Here is a 12,621-nt window from a genome sequence, read left to right as displayed (position 1 = left end):
GATGACATTTATTTAAATCATTCCCATCTTTCACTCGGAGAAATAGGACCGAAAACAAATTTCTTACGGAAATTTACAATAGGGAATGTTTACATCGTTTCCCCATTCGGAACTCCCTCGGAATACCTCGCGCAATTTTTCAACGTTATCATCCGGGTTTGCTGCAATACAAAATCCCCGTAGACATCACATTTTTTAGCCGTGTATTGAAACCTGATAAGCTAAAGGGGGCGTTTTAACGGAGAAATCTAGGAAATTTTTCATACTTTGAAACGAACATCGTTAGAACACTGGGGTATTTATAAATATCGAGTAATTAAGCAACATCTGAATCGAGGAAAATTGAAAACAAGAAAGTATGGTTGTTCTTGTTTTATTACTCTCTGTTTATTGTGTGTGATAGAGTTCTGATAGACGACAGTGAGTATTAGGTTTATTTATGGGAGAGTCGGAGGTGTGAGAGTTTAAAGGTACGCCTGCATGATTTATGGGAGAGTCTGATGTGTGAGAGTTTAAAGGTACGCCTGCATGATTTATGGGAGAGTCTGATGTGTGAGAGTTTAAAGGTACGCCTGATTTATGGGAGAGTCTGAGGTGTGAGAGTTTAATGGTACGCCCGTACTCAGGGAATATTTGAGAAATAGGAGATGGGTAAGGACGCATCTAATTACTGTTCGTGATGATTACATACACTTGTTTAAATGACTCCGTGTTGTGGTAAATATATAAATTAAATAAAACAATGGATCAGTGCCGTTGACAGGGTCCGGCTTTCAGTACTTTGATTCCTATCATAGCCCCCCCCCCCCCCCCCCCCCCCCCCCGATCCACCCACCCAACTCACAAAAGGAAAATAAAACAGATACTGTCTGCCTTTAAAAAAACCGAGTGTCCAGCTTTCAGTACTTTAATTTTTGCATGCTGTAAAAATTGCAACAGTGTCTGTCTGCTTACATCTGCGACTGTACTGTACCAGTACTATAATACACAGGCACTTGTTTCTGAGAAAAAAAATACCCTATAGTATGTACTGTAGGGTATTTTTTTCTCTCAGAAACAAGTGTTTGTGCTATAATACCCCACTCAGTAAAAAATTGCGTCTTTATAAGGGGGAAGGTATATAAATGATCTGCGCCTGAGACTTTAATCAATTAAGCTGATTTAATTTTTAAATGTTACAAGGAATAAATATTACGGAATAATTAATCAAACATTGTATGAGCTGTGGTGATTTTTTTTTGGGGGGGGGGGTGTTTTGTGTCATTAGCCATACCCGCGCTCTTGTGAAGTCACGTGATAAAGCTTTCTCGCATTATCGCCGATGTGAGATCGGTTTGTCCGGTGTGAGACAGCAGTGTGAGATTTTTCTGTCTTACACTGTGTATTACTACGCCGTTTTAAAACGTAAACAAACGTTGTCTGCTGTAGGGAAATGCAAAACAGTGCATTGAGATTATCCATTAAGTAATTGTTTTGCTTAATTAATTACAATTTATCATATTTTTAATTAAAAAAAACTGTCGTATGCTCTCATTTTGACTTGCACTATTTGAAGCACGCGGAGGGATGAACTCAAAGTTATCTTTTGAACGTCATAACAGAAAGTTGTCAAACATCATTTTTTAAGGTAATATAATGCGAGAAAAATAATCATTCATTATATACTCGTGTGGGATAGTGAAATTCCACCTCTGGGCCAAGATTCACGGTCAAGGACTCGGCAAAGCCTCGTCCTAGACCGTGAATCTTGTCCCCTCTGTGGAATTTCACTATCCCGCACTCGTAATAATGAATGATTCTATTAGTATCGTCTTCATGATTGCTATTGTAAGTTTTTTCTTTGCTTATTGTTTGTACTTAAATACTTATCATCATACCTCTGTTTCAGTGAGACTTACATTACACATATGTTTCAGTGAAAATCTTGTGATGTTTCGCCCAAGCAGCCACTTTTTGTGAACACATGCAGTTGTCTCTACAACAAAGCTGGTACGGGTAGGCATATCCCGAAATTTCGAAACGACAGGAATTACCCAAATAACATTTGAAAATACCAAAATGGCATGAGAATCTACAGATATTACTCTTTATGTTTAACTAAATTTGCTTTACGCAACAAGATATTTAATAATTTGATCCATAAACTTTCGGTTTAATAACTGATTAAAGAACGATAACTCTTCCAACAGTTTCCTTATGACCGCATTTCAATTTACATGACTTAATTTTTCTCTTCTTTAATTTTTAAAACAGCGTAGTCAAGAATGTAGCAACTTTTAGAAAGCTACTCTTGAGTAATTTAAAATAGTCCGAGTAATGAGCTATGTAAGGATACATATTCTGTAATACAGTGAGGTCGCTAGTTCTGGGTCATGTCCGTCTGTTTGATAATTTGCAATATTTATGCCCCTCTTTAAAGAAGGGAGGGCATATTGCATTGTCAATTTCTGCTGTCTGTTGGTCGGTCGGTCCACTGATGGCTTCTGTTCATTTTCTTATATATATGAAATTTGGTATACAGTTTTATCATAAAAATATATAGGACAAGTTCGATTTTAGATTGTTCGATCGAACAATTTTTGACAGATTTATGCCCATTGGACTTAGAAAAATTCCAATAATTTGCAATTTCCGTTCCTTTTTTTCGCAGAGGTTGCACATACTGAAATGAAATAATAATGACGTCAGAGCGACATGGAACATTTTATTCAATTTAATTTTTCATCTCCGTCTTACCTGTTATCGTTAAACCACAAAAATATGTTTTTAAGTAAACTGGCCATCAAGTTGGGAAGCTCCTTCAGTTTGATTAATTAGTAAGATTAGTGTTAATTTAATTGAGCACTTATCATTATGAAAAATTTTGACATATAAGTGAATGCTTGTGCAATATTTTTCAGCTATTAGTACTCGACCACAATTTTTACATCAACCGCTAGATAATAAAAGTAGCATGTTGAAAATGAGTGAAAATCTCCATCTCGAAAGGGATTGATTCCTAATTTCTGTAAATGTTTTTAAAAACTTCAAATAATTTTTGCAGATCAAATAAAGGAAGGCCCATTGTTTGTGATCAATGTATTTATAAAGTTTTCTCTGCTTCATTACAGTGTGACCTGAAACTTATAGCAGTGACCGGGAATTAGAGACAACCGGGAATTAGAGATGACCAGGAATGAGAGACGACCGGGAATTAGAGACGACTGGGAATTAGAGACGACCGGGAATTAGAGACGACTGGGATTCGTATTCACTGTATGAGCTCGTCTTCAAGAAAGCGTTTGATTTTGCTCTTCATCAATCTAATGTCAAAAAATGAAATGTGGTCAAGTAATTAAAAATAGACCATAGGCTTGCCACTGGAGCATGTATTAAGAAAATAACATTATTATTGTTAGAGGTTTCTTTACAGTATAATAGTTAGAGATCACTCTACAGTATAATAGTTAGTGATCTCTTTACAGTATAATAGTTAGAGCCTCTTTACAGTATAATAGTTAGAGGTCTCTTTACAGTATAATATTTAGAGCCTCTTTACAGTATGATAGTTAGAGGTCTCTTTACAGTATAATATTTAGAGCCTCTTTACAGTATAATAGTTAGAGGTCTCTTTACAGTATAATATTTAGAGGTCTCTTTACAGTATAATAGATAGGTCTCTTTACAGTATAATAGTTTGAGGTCTCTTTACAGGTTCCTTGTGTATCAATAAAGAGTGGACTGATGGAGCAAAGATAGAGTTTATGTGGTATAGTATTCATGTAATATCACCATGTTCATGTAGCTATACTGTGTATTTTTAGGTCACCTGAGTCACTCAGGAGACCCATTGCTATCTCACGTTTGTCTCACGTTTGTCGTCGTGTGTCATTTGTAGACATTTTAGTATACATCTCTTAAATGGGTATGAGGGCAGTAGTCATTGTGTTAGTCCTCGGGTAAGAACTGTTGCCCGAGAGCATAGGCAGAGGTCAACATCAATTTCTTACCCAGGAACTGACAATATAACTATTGCCCACATTCCCATTTGACGATTGATGTGTTAGACGAGGAGAAACATATCCTTGTGGTAATGTCAGGGCTGGGATATTGTCCAATTATCTGCCCCGGGGACAGTCAAACAATCAGCCAGGATAAGGGGGATAGCCAATCATATGTCATAAGCCAGTAGTTAATATAAATGACCTCGTAAATAATTTGAAAAGTTCCCATTTTACATATATGTGATAATAGGTGTGAATTATGTTTTGTTATAGTCTGTTTTCTAAATGGGGTGAAGAGGAAACTGCATTTTACATATATTTTATAAATTCATTGTAGATAAGAACTTACTAAAGATATGTGTCACATTAAAAAAAGTTACTAACAATAGGATCAGACAGAAAGCAAATCCTGGGCAAGCCTTGTTTTCTAAAAACAGACCTAAAACTAAGTTATGATGATGTTAGAGAAAGGAACAAAGAAAACAAGAGTACATGTTTAGCAGAGAAAGTCTGTGAGAGAGAGATTATACATGTTTGGCAGAGAAAGTCTGCAAGAAAAAAAGAGAGAGAGTACATGTTTAGCAGAGAAAGTTTTCAGAAATGTAGATACAAAGTGAAAAGAGAAGGAAAGAAAATTTAAAAGAAAACTTACATGTTTAGCAGAGAAATTATGAGTGATAGAGAGAGAGAGTGAAAAAAATTAGATAGTAAAAGTAAGTACAGAAATCAGAGAGAGGGAGAGGGGAGAGAGAGAGCAATAGTACATATTTAAATGAGAGAATCAAAGATAGTGAGACAATGAGAGCAAGAGTACATGAAAAGTGAATTAAGGAGAGAGAGAGAGAGAGAGGGGAAAAGAGAAACAGAGCAATAGTATATGTTTAGGATAATGAGAGAGAGAGAGAGAGAATTTAAATAGAGGGAACTAGAGTAAATGGTTTGTAGAAAAGAAAAAGTTAGGCCAAATAAAAAAAATATGTGTGGTACTAGTAACATCTGAAAAAAATTCAAGTAGGTAGATGAGGATTTTTTTTTATAGAATAGCATAGAAATATATAAAATGATTTTCTTTTTCTTAGTACTACCTAGCACTGCATTACAGGTGGCATTTGTATTTAGTGAGATAAATAAACTAAATCAAGATTGGTTGGAAGCATCTAGCTTTTAACTATGAAACAAATATTATTGAAATATAATTTTTGTTTCAAAAGAAAAAAGTATAAAATGTTCGATATTAATTAAGGCTTCGGAGTTCACTTGATTTGGTTTCATTTTCATTCAGAATGCTATGGTTTGTTTTTTTGTGTTTCTTTTATTTTAATTCAATTCAATTAAACAAAAGTAAAGTCAATCTCAATATTTCTCATTTTAAATTTAAAAAATGATCTATATCTTGCAATTCCGGAAAAATTTGAAAATTGGCAAAAAAAAAGTTTAGGGTCAGGGGTATAAAATAGGGATGGTTGTGTGACCGGAACCACAGATATTTTTTATTTGGCCTCAATGTTTAACAGAGAAAGTTTGAGAGAGTAGGTAAATGTTGCTATTAAATAAGAAATGGAAGTGAGAAAGAAAAAGCAAGAGTACTTGTTAGGCAGATAAGTATTAGACAGAAAGAGCAGCAAGAGTACATGTTTAGCAGAGAAAGTCTGAGAGAGAGAGAGAGAGAGAGTGAGAGAGAGAGAGAGAGAGAGAGAGAGAGAGAGAGAGAGAGAGAGAGAGAGAGAGAGAGAGAGAGATAGTTCATGTACATGTTGCAAAGGAAAGGGAATAAGAGCGAGCAAGCTAAAGAGAGAGAAACAAAAAACAAGAGTACATGTTTAGCAGAAGGAGAGAGAGAACATGAGAGAATGATGGTATGAAAGAGAAAAAGACAGTTGGTACATATGTAGCAGAGAAAAAGTAAATATTTAAAAGAGAAAGTTTGAGAGAGGCAATGAGAGAATGAGCGCATACAGAGAGTACATGTTGCTAAAAAAAAAGTGAAAGAAAGAAAGCAAAAGTACTGGTGAAGCAAGAAGTAAAAGACCGAGAGAGCAGCAAGAGTTCAGGTTTAGCACACAGAGAGAGAGAGAGAGAGCATTTTTAGCAGCAAAAAAGTAAATGTTATACATAATGTTAGAGAGAGAGAGAGAGAGAGAGAGAGAGAGAGAGAATACAACTATATATATATATATATATATATATATATATATATATATATATATATATATATTGTGTGTGTGTGTGTGTGTGTGTGTGTGTGTGTGTGTGTGTGTGTGTGTGTGTGTGAAAGAGAAATAGACATAAAAAGCTGGCATACATATAGGAAACACATGATGAAAGATTACTTGTATTTCTTTAGCAGAGAAAGTCTGAAAATGTGTCTTAGATGAGAGAAAGAAAGATGGAGGGAGGAAAGAGTGAGAGTACATGTTATGTTTGATGGGGAAAGTCAGAGATAGTGAGACAAAACGAGCCAGAGTACATGTTGATCAGAAAAGTGAATGAGAGAGAGAGAGAGATATGGTTTAAAAATGAGTAAGAGATAGAGCAAAAAAAAGTTAATATTTAACAGAATAAGTACGAGAACAAGAGAGAGAGAGAGAGAGAGAGAGAGTAAGAAGAAATGAAAGAGAAAAAGTAAGAGCAAGAGTACAAGTCATTAATAAGTAGATAAAGAGAGAGAGAGGTAGGAACAAAAAACAAAAGTATATGTTTAGCAGAGAGAGAGAGAGAGAGGATGCATGTTTATCAAAGACTGATTGAGAAAAAAAGAACAAGAGATAAAGTTAAAGTGTATTGTAGATGTACATGTTTTAAAAAGTAAACAGAGAGAGAGAGAGAGACAGAGAGAGAGAGAGAGAGAGAGCATGAATATCTGAATGAGAAGATAAATAAGATAAATAAAAAAGGAGAGTGGGAGAAAGTTTTCACCAATGTTTTAGAGTTTTAACCAAAAAATTTATCTACAAGTCAAGTGTTTTAATCATCAGATAGTAATAGATCATTATTTATCTATGAATGGAAAATATATAATTTTAGAAAAGAGTCTGTTTTAAATTAAAATATTCCTTACATACAAAATTTGATATGATATAAATCCATCAAATCATTAAATAGTTTTGAAAGAATGTGGTTGACATAATTTTAAAACACTTTATTTTCATTCAACAGGTTATGACCCAGACCGCCCACATCATGTACACAGCAAGCTCCCAATACATCACAGCAAGCTCCCAATACATCACAGCAAGCTCCCAATACATCACAGCAAGCTCCCAATACATCACAGCAAGCTCCCCGTGCCAAGTACATCTGTGTTCTAAGTGTCCGGGGGACACAGCGTACTATTGTGTATCGTGTCCATGTGATCTGTGTCCCCAGTGTAAAGAGAACCATGTAAAAGATCTCCAAACAATAGACCATGATGTTGTGTCACACCGTGATAAAATCAACTACATCCCAACACAAGAGATCTGTGTGAGACATCCTAGCCATGTTTATATAAAGTACTGTGACCCTTGTCAAGTTCCTGCCTGTAATAATTGCCAAACACATAGAAAACACACTCAGATAGATGTTACAACAGCCTATAAAACAAAGCGACAACAACACAGAGGAACCATTCACACCATCAGAAGTGAGGCTCTCTTTTACAGACCTGTTCTCCTGACAGGAATCAAAGCTGATGTCAAAACCTGTCACACAGAATTCTCCCCCCTTCAATCAGAGATGTTAACAAAGGCCCAGAACCTGAAGGATCTCATTGACTATGTGGTATATGATCTATTGAACAATGTGTTATGTGACTTTGATTTCAAACACAGATGTAAAAAACAAAAGATAGAAATGATCAGACATATTGGCAGACTAAGGAGATATGAACACAGATATGTACAGCCAGCATTCACATTCAGTGCGCTACAATTCCTCTCCTTCACAAAGACAGCCCTCCCCCAGATACATCTTACACTCCACACCAGCCAGCTCTCCATGACTGAGTCACTCAACAAGGAGGATGTGATGGAGTCACTGAGTGCAATCCAAATCACAGAGAGAGGAAACCGACGCGTAGGAAACCAGTGTCTGCTGAAACTGACGTCTGGTGCTGAGCTCCATCAATCTCTCACAGTGACAGGTGTTGATGGTTGTTATCACATTTCCTGTGTGACATCAGACCGGGTCTGGGTCAGTGGTTGGAAAAATCTCATGTTGACAGACACAACAGGTGTCCCTCTACATCGTGTGGAGGATTCATGGAGTGGTTTATATGGATTACACACAGTGAACAGTGAGAGTGAACTGATTTATATAGATGAGGATTATAACATCAACAAACTGTCAAAGGATATGAAAACAACCACCACATTTATAGAGAGAACAGACTCTACATGGGGACCACAGTGTGTGTACTGGTCCCCGTCCACTGGGGATCTACTGGTCGGGATGTATAACAATGATACAAAGACAGGCAAGGTAACCCGGTACAACCAGAGTGGACAACTCACACAAACCATACAGAACCACAACACAGGACGGGGACTGTATAGTGATCCTCTCTATATAACAGAGAACAACAATGGGGATGTCGTGGTGTCTGACTTATACAGAGCTGTAGTGGTGACAGAGCGTGGAGGAAGACATCGTTTCTCCTACACAGGACATCCATCAGGATCACGACTACGGCCACATGGAATCTGTACTGACGCGCTGTCACACATCCTGGTGTGTGATGCTATAACCAACACAGTACAGATGATAAATAAGGACGGTCGGTTCCTGTCACATCTACTGACAAAATCACAAGAGATGCGTGAACCATGGGGCCTGAGTTATGATGTCAACACTCACCGTCTCTGGGTCGGATCACCGTGGAACAACAAGGTGTGTGTCTACAGGTATATCACCAGACAGGACGCTCTGACAGGTAAGTCTGAGTCATTATCATTCACATTAATTAGATATAGATAACTAAGACACACAGTCCGTGTTAATTATCAGTCAATAAGATACATGTAAGACATGTTTATCTGTGTGATTGTTTGTCAATATAAACAACTCATTGTTACAGGGTTAGCTGGGATTCATTGTTTATCTTAAATATACATTAGTTACATTTTTTTTATTAATTAGATGTACATTCACATGACATTGTATTTCTTGTATTTGGTTAATTAGAATAAAAGGTCATCGTAATTACTTTTTGTGACACATGTAATTAGTTACAAGTAATTTGAATTGGTTTAATTAATTAGATAAATATTATTGCATGTGTCAATGTAATCAGTTTAAAGTTTTAATTTGTAGATGTAGCTCTATCATTACATATACTGTATGTATTAATTAACAGCTAATTAATGACGTGTTGTAGATGAACACAGACCCCGTCCTGATGGAGACACCCGATACACGACACCTCGTCACAACAACTCATCAACTAAACGAAAGTAAAACCCACTGACGCATGTATTTGTAATCAGTTGTTTTGTGACATGTTAATTGACTTAATTTAAATAATTAGATAAATAATAAAGCAAGTGTTAGGGTAATCAGTTCAAAGTTTGAATTGTAGATGTAGCTCTATCATTACATATTATGTATAGAGATGATTAATTAACAGCTAATTAATGACTTGTTGTAGATGAACACAGACCCCGTCCTGATGAGGACGCCATGTCCAGCTCAACACCAGCCGTATAATGGAGATAGCTGGGATATTGACAGGTTGTAAATGTTTCTGTACAAATCTAGTCTGCTCTCAAAACCACACATGTTGTTTGTCACTTTGTTCAACATCTGCAGCTGAAATTGAGCTGTGTATAATTCACATGTACTGTAATACTGACTCCTGTTTATTTCACACTTTGTGATCATCCAAACATGGCTGTCTGTTGCTGAGTGAGAAACATCATGTTATACAAGTTTTTACTTTGCTAAATGTGGATTATCATATAGTATATAATTATAACAAATATCCAAACGACGTCTATAATAACTAAAGAAATAAGTGTAAATAATATTTATCAATTTGAAAATCTATCTTTGCATTGCTAATTGTGGCATTATTATACTCCATGTAAGGGAATTCTAAGGAAATAATGATTTCAACCTACCCCTCATGAAGGGTATAATTTGACCCGTCCATCAGTCAGTCCTGGTTTTTAGCTCACCTAAGCTGAAAGCTCAAGTGAGCTTTTCTGATCACTTTCTGTCCGTCCGTCTGTCTGTAAACTTTTTACATTTTCGATTTCTTCTCCTGAACCACTTGGCCAATTTCAACCAAAATTGGCACAAATCGTCATTGGGTAAAGGGGATTCAAGTTTGTTAAAATAAAGGGACACACCCTAATTAAAGGGAAAAAATTAGGATTTATTGAAAATTTGGAGATATTTTTTTTTAAATCTTCTCAAAAACAATTTTGCCAGAAAAGCTGAAACTTGTATGGAAGCATCCTCAGATAGGTTAGATTCAAGTTTGTTCAAATCATGGTCCCCGGGGGTAAGGTGGGGCCACAATGGGGGGGTCGAAGTTTTACATAGGAGTATATAGAGTTTATCTTTAAAAATATTCTTCTCAAAAACCATTTGGCCTGAAAAGCTGTAACTTGAAAGGAGGCATCCTCAGACAGTATAAATTCAAATTTATTCAAATCATGGTCCCTGAGGGTAGGGTCGGGGCCACAATGGGGGGATCAAGTTTTACATAGGAATATGTAGAGAAAATCTTTAATAATCTTCTCAAAAGCTATTCGGCCAGAAAAACTTAAACTTGTGTGGAAGTATCCCCAGACAGTATAGATTCACATTTGATCAAATCATGGTCTCTTGGGGTAGGGTGGGCTACAATGGGGAATGAATTTTTACATAGGAATATATAGAAACAATCTTTAAAAATATTCTGGGAAAATTTTCAGCCCAAAAAGCAGTAACTTGTGTGAAAGCATGTGTTGTGCAGATTAAAGTTTGATCAAACCATAATAATTCCAGAGAAAATGGCCATAAGAGAGGGGGGGGGGGGGTGTTATATAGGAAGAGAAAAAATCTTTTTACTTGTACAACAAAAGGGGCTTGATATTTACCACAAAAATATGTGGATAAAAATTGGCAGATTTATAAAAAAAATTGAGCAAGATCTACTTACTTAGTAATTGTAAAGATATTTTGATTTGATACTGTAATGAAATAAAATATTTTAAGCAAGATCTATTTATTTAGTAATTGTCTTGATTTTGATTTGAAAACTGTAAAGTTAATTTGATCAGAGTTAAGACAGTTGTTGCTCAGATGTGCAATGTGGCCCCTGGGCCTCTTGTTTGTTAGCATAACTCCTTTAAACAGCTGCATGGAATTTCAATGTGTAGATTTGAATATAACAAAGACACATGAATAGATGAGAATATTTCCAGGAACAAAAAGATCTGATTATTTTGTTCAAGTAATGCCCATTATTGATTTGTGTATTTAATGCATACTCTGCTATTCTTGATGTGTAGCAATGTCAAGTAATGGGGGAGCATTAGTTATTTGACTTTGCTCACTTTTTCTTTCATTAGTATTTGGTGTTATTCATTAATACAATTATTAAATGATGGATTTTGTTTCTTACAGACAAGCTGCTTTTTCAAACTCCTTGAGGTGGAGACAGTACAGAACCTGCTCAGATAATCCATAATTCTGATTGTCACAGATATCGACACCAATTGTATAAAAATAGTTTGTTGTAAAAATAAGGCGTCATCAATGGACTCCGTTTCTGTGTACATAAATAATGCGTCCGTTTCTGTGTACGGGAACTTTACATAAAGAAAGCGTCATCAATGAACTTGTTCTGTGTACATGATCTGTAGAGATATATCGCGTCATCAATGGACTCTGCTTTCTGTGAACATGAACTCTAGAGATATATCGCGTCATCAATGGACTCTGCTTTCTGTGAACATGAACTCTAGAGATATATCGCGTCATCAATGGACTCTGTGTTCTGTGTACGTAAACTCTAGAGATATACCGAGTCATCAATGGACTCTGTGTTCTGTGTACGTAAACTCTACTGTAATTTGTTATCATACGTTTTTTATCAATTTTATCTAAGTGTAAATGTTGTCAGTATATAATATGTTTTACATATCTAAGCTCCTGAAATTTCTGGTATCATTCGGTGCTAGGACGGAGATGTCCATTACCATTGTAGCCAATGTGTCACATAGTGTGGTTTTTTTAATTTTGATTTTTACACAAATAATCTTGTATGTTGTAGTAAACATTATATTCAAAGGGGAATAACTCAAAATTTGTATTTTTCAGTCAGGATGAAAAAACAGTTATTCCCCTTGAGAATGAGAAATGAATTTGATGGTGTTTATCCCTGACAGTTTTATTGGTAGGATTGAATATCAGTTAATGTATTTTTAGCTCACCTGAGCCAAAGGCTCAAGTGAGCTTTTCTGATCACAATTTGTCCGTTGTCTGTCGTCGTTGTCGTTGTCGGCGTCGGCGTTGTAAACTTTTCACATTTTCATCTTCTTCTCAAGAACCACTGGGCAGATTTCAACTAAATTTGGCACAAAGCACCACTAGGTGAAGGGGATTCAAGTTTGTTCAAATGAAGGGCCACGCCCTCTTTAAAGGGGAGATAATTGAGAATTTTTGAAAATTT

The 12,621-nt window shown here is 35.9% G+C and overlaps 1 pseudogene; it reads left to right on the top strand.

Moving 5' to 3' along the window:
* Nucleotides 1-12,369, top strand: part of LOC128171372 (uncharacterized) — a 32,410-nt pseudogene extending 20,041 nt beyond the window's left edge.
* Nucleotides 12,370-12,621: the final 252 nt, after the last annotated feature.

This window comes from Crassostrea angulata, chromosome 2 (assembly GCF_025612915.1).
Source record: "Crassostrea angulata isolate pt1a10 chromosome 2, ASM2561291v2, whole genome shotgun sequence".
NCBI classification, from domain to species: Eukaryota; Metazoa; Mollusca; class Bivalvia; order Ostreida; family Ostreidae; genus Magallana; species Magallana angulata.
This window is presented reverse-complemented; position numbering and strand designations above follow the sequence as displayed.